Genomic DNA, 5,371 nt, shown 5'->3' on the forward strand with positions numbered 1-5,371 from the left:
ATTGATAATGCTGTGGGGTTGCTTTTCTGCCTCTGGCACTGATGGCCTTGAACGTGTGCAAGTGAAATGAAATCAGCAGATTATCAATGTGTTTTGGAGGAGTGCAATATTCAACCCAGTTTCCAAAAATGGGGTCTCCATGAAGGTTGTGGGTCTTCCAGCAGGACAACAACCCTAAATGCATATCAAAAAGCACCCAGGACACACATCAAAAGATGCTGGACTGTTCTGGAGTTGTCAGCGAGGAGTCCATATCTGAATCACGTCCATAACCTATGGCGAGATCTGAAAACAGAAGTTGGTGAAGGGCACCCCTGAAAAATGAAAGAATTAGAGGGGGCCAAATTGTCAGTAGAAAGGTGCAGCAAGCTCGTTGATGGCTACAAGAAACATTTGTCTGAAGTTATCTTGGCCAAAGGCTGTGCGAGCAACTACTAAACTCTGGGGTGCCAATAATTTTCTTCATTTGTCTTCATTTTCTTAATGAAAATAGTAAACTTAAGTTTGCAAAAATAAAATTGGTTCTGCAATGTTGAAAATCCAATAAGCAATTTTTTTTTAAATGTCAACTTATTTGAGAAGAAATACGGAATTATTTAAGAAAAGTGCATTGGTGCCAATATATTTAACCACATCTGTAGCACCTTTTTTTACTCAAAGAACCACTTTCTTTTCTAAGAAAAAGTGCTGCATTAGCAAACAAGTCTTAGAGGACAGAAAAATGTCTCTAGGTTAAATGACAGGCTGCCATCAGATATGGGAGCTTAGTCTGCTTCCCCGAGCTGCCTTCGGCCAGGGCCGGCAAATAGGGCCTGCCTGAACCCTGCGGGGGCCAAGCCCTAGCCCGTCACAGCAGCTCGAACCTGGCCACTCACAGCTCATCATCCAGGGTCTGTGTTTACTGAGAGAGCTTTGCTGGAGGCCAGACATGTCTGTGTTGGCCTCACAACGCGTCCCTGCTGTCCCACGAAGGAATGTTAATGAGGTGAGTTGAGCAGGGGAGGTGACTCGCTCCGTTCATATGCAGGCAGGCAGGAGAGGAGACCCGCCTGTCTGCTGGGCCGGCCGGAACGGACGGTCAGCGTGTGCTGATCTGCTCTACACTACATAATGTACGGTTCCTCTGAAATGATCTGGCTTTGGCTTTAGATACCGGGCCAAAGTAAGTAACATGTTGGGTCATGTAGGAGAGACATGTTAAATATGAGCAACAGAGCGCTGAGCTTAATGGACTGACTTTAGATCAGACAACAATTGCATAGATGTACTGTACTGTTACATTCCGTACCACAGACCGCATGAAACAAGTTGAATTTTTTTTTTTTTTTTTAATGGCCCACTATTTGAATCTCAATTTTATAACATGTAGTGGCTGCCTTTGCGCTTCTCTAGACTGAATCAACACCCAACAGATGTACACACACCACAAGAATACCACATGCGTGTTTTGGGTTATAACAACAGCACCACTGGTAATGAGGTGCAGAGTAACGCACATGATTTCACATGCCATTTGTGCAACAATTTCCTAACTCCACATTCCTAATCAGCCACTACTTGCTGTGCTGTGCTGTGCTGAAGTGACTGGGTAGGAGTTGAGGTCTCCTCTCCCCTCTCCAAGCCCCAGCGGCCCACGTATCCCAGGCCGCACACAGACACACACAGCAGGTCATGACCAACGCATAGAGAATGGAATTTGGATCAGTTCCTCAGTGGTTCAAGTGTGACCTTGAATACCACAACATTAAACCCAACTTCTTCATGTGCATGTTACTGTTTCATGTTATTATATGGAACTAATGACAGAATGTAAGTTGCAACTAGCTTAAACTATAACACTGAGTGTGACTGAAAAGCACCACTCTTTCAAAGGGTAAATATGTAGCTATTTATTTTTATTAAAGCCTGTATCAAAGTGGAAGAGTGATGTGTTTGATCCTATTGATTCATACTGAGCAGGAGTACCTTATTCATGGGAAAGTCAGAAGTGTGTGTGGTGTGGTAATTGCAACTTGACCACTTCATCCAGAGCTGTTAAGTCCTCCAATCCTTTTCTGTTGGCTGTGGTTAGAGGGAGCTCCATTCATTGTGTATGTAGTAGGTGTGTGTGTACACAGTGATTTTACAGTGTTACCTGCTGGCTGGGGGCGGGAGGCTCTACAGCGGACATGAGAGACAGTGAGAGTACCTTCGACTGCCAGGTAATGAGACAGTGACACCTGGTGGACAGAACCACAAGCAGCGGGATTCAAGACATAAAAACCAGAAGAGAGCAATAGACAGACAGTAAAAACAGAAAAGCATGGTTGATTTGTAAATGTATATTTAAAACTACCGGGTCAGAGTAATTGATCAATAGATATACATGTATGAATAGATGGCAGCGAGGTTGAGGAAGTGAGTGTTCTCCTTTTATATCCGTCATGGATAATGCAGTAACAAATCACATGATAAGCAAGGTATAAAACAAATCAACATTCATATATGCATGGTAGTCTAAAATGTTTTGCAATGTAATACAGCAAATACTAATCTGCAAAATAGGATTTTGGGAGCACCAAAAACAGCATGCAGAGCCTTTTCTCTTTTCACTGTCTTTGACACACTACTGATTTCTTCCGACTTTTCTCACATTCAATCAAATGAACAACAAACGCAAGCAGAAATCACTAAGTGATAATAATAAATATATTAGCATACAGTTTTCTAATATATAATACTTTATGATATATTCCCCCCCCCACAACTACCCCCTCATCATTGCCAAAACAGCTATGGGGTAAATAACACAAGCTATGACAGTAAATTCTCTATAATACTATAACTATAATACTTGATTATCTTACTAAACAATGGGATAATCTCAACTGCCTACTCCTTGAGTCCACTCTCCTCGCCTCCTTCTCAAAACCCTTTGGATGAGAATTCCAGAGGTCCCTCCTCTCTGACCGCCTCCAATGGGTTTTGAGAAGGAGGCGAGGAGAGAGGATGCGAGGAGTATGCAATTGATTCTCCCCGTTCAGCAGTGCTGATTACTAGTCCTGATATCCAAGTGATATACTAAGGCAATATTTAATGTACCATATAAAAATATAATTAAATATTTATATGTGCAGTATAGTAGATACAGTTGAAGTTGGCAGTTTACATTCGCCTTAGCCAAATACATTTAAACTCAGTTTTTTCACAATTTCTGACATTTAATCAGAGTAAAAATTTCCAGTGTAAGGTCAGGTAGGATCACCACTTTATTTGAAGAATGTGAAATATCAGAATAATAGTAGAGAGAATGATTTATTTCAGCTTTTACTTCTTTCATCACATTCAAAGTGGGTCAGAAGTTTACATACACTCAATTAGTATTTAGTAGCATTACCTTTAAACTGTTTAACTTGGGTCAAACGTTTCGAGTACCCTTCCACAAGCTTCCCACAATAAGTTGGGTGAATTTTGTCCCATTCCTCCTGACAGAGCTGGTGTAACTGAGTCAGGTTTGAAGGCCTCCTTGATCGCACACGCTTTTTCAGCTCTGCCACACATGTTCTATAGGATTGAGGTCAGGACTTTGTGATGGCCACTCCAATACCTTGACTTTGTTGTCCTTAAGCCATTTTGCCACAACTTTGTAAGAATGCTTGGGGTCATTGTCCATTTGGAAGACCCATTTGCGACCAAGCTTTAACTTCCTGACTGATGTCTTGAGATGTTGCTTCAATATATCCACGTAATTTTCCTCCCTCATGAAGCCATCTATTTTGTGAAGTGCACCAGTCCCTCCTGCAGAAAAGCACCCCCACAACATGATGCTGCCACCCTCGTGCTTCACGGTTGGGATGGTGTTCTTCGGCTTGCAAGCATCCCCCTTTGTCCTCCAAACATAACGATGGTCATTATGGCCAAACAGTTCTATTTTTGTTTAATCAGACCAGAGAACATTTCTCCAAAAAGTAAGATCTTTGTTCCCATGTGCAGTTGCAAACCGTAGTCTGGCTTTTTTATGGCGGTTTTGGAGCAGTGACTTCTTCACTGCTGAGTGGCCTTTCAGGTTATGTCGATATAGGACTTGTTGTCTGTAGATATAGATACTTTTGTACCTGTCTCCTCCAGCATCTTCACTAGGTCTTTTGCTGTTGTTCTGGGATTGATTTGCACTATTCATTCCAAAGTACGTTCCTCTCTAGGAGACAGAAGGCGTCTCCTTCCTGAGCGGTATGACGGCTGCGTGGTCCCATGGTGTTTATACCTGCGTACTATTGTTTGTACAGATGGTGGTACCTTCAAGCATTTGGAAATTGCTCCTAAGGATGAACCAGACTTGTGGAGGTCTACAATTGTTTTCTGAGGTCTTGGCTGATTTCTTTTGACATCCCATGATGTCAAGCAAAAAGGCACTGAGTTTGAAGGTAGGCCTTGATATACATCCACAGATACACCTCCAATTGTCTCAAATTATGTCAATATGCCTTTCAGAAGCTTCTAAAGCCATGACATCATTTTCTGGAATTTTCCAAGCTGTTTAAAGGCACAGTCAACTTAGTTTATGTAAACTTCTGACCCACTGGAATTGTGATACAGTGAATTATAAGTGAAATAATCTGTCTGTAAACAATTGTTGGAAAAATGACTTGTGTCATGCACAAAGTAGATGTCCTAACTGACTTGCCAAAACTATAGTTTGTTAACAAGAAATTTGTGGAGAGGTTGAAAAACAAGTTTGAATGACTCCAACCTAAGTGTATGTAAACTTCCGAATTCAACTGTATATGACAAACCAATATGCGGGTGTAAAAGAGATATATTGTGCTCATGTAAAAATAAACATTCTAAATGTTTGACCAGACGATTAGTATGAGAGCAAATATAATATATTTTCATAGTAGTTACACTACACATAATACATAGTAGTATTAATAATACTGCATATACACAGAATTCTGCACATACACAGAATACTGCATATACACAGAATACTGCCAACTTATTAAGCCTTGAAGATATGGAATGTTATAATCATGTGCCATTTTAGGAAATATAACATTATAATAATGTGTTTGTAAACGGCCTTGGTTCAGTATTAAACTCTGCAGTTTAAGATAAGCTCTCTTATTTTGTTCGGTATTAGGCTAAATCCCAATCTTGATTTAGAGAAATGCTTATTTCCAAGCTCAAATTCAAAAGCTGCATTATAAGTAGCGACATTTGATTGTCCCATGACATGACATGCTTTTCTTAGCTAACTTTTGAAAAGTACCCAGCAACTAACATGCATGTTGGCCCATTACTCTTCATTACTGCTTATTCTCCTTATATTATATTATCAACAAACCCAAAATGCATAAATACAAATACATCTATTGTGCTACAAGCAGAA

This window comes from Oncorhynchus clarkii, chromosome 7, assembly GCF_045791955.1.
Source record: "Oncorhynchus clarkii lewisi isolate Uvic-CL-2024 chromosome 7, UVic_Ocla_1.0, whole genome shotgun sequence".
Classification (NCBI taxonomy): domain Eukaryota; kingdom Metazoa; phylum Chordata; class Actinopteri; order Salmoniformes; family Salmonidae; genus Oncorhynchus; species Oncorhynchus clarkii.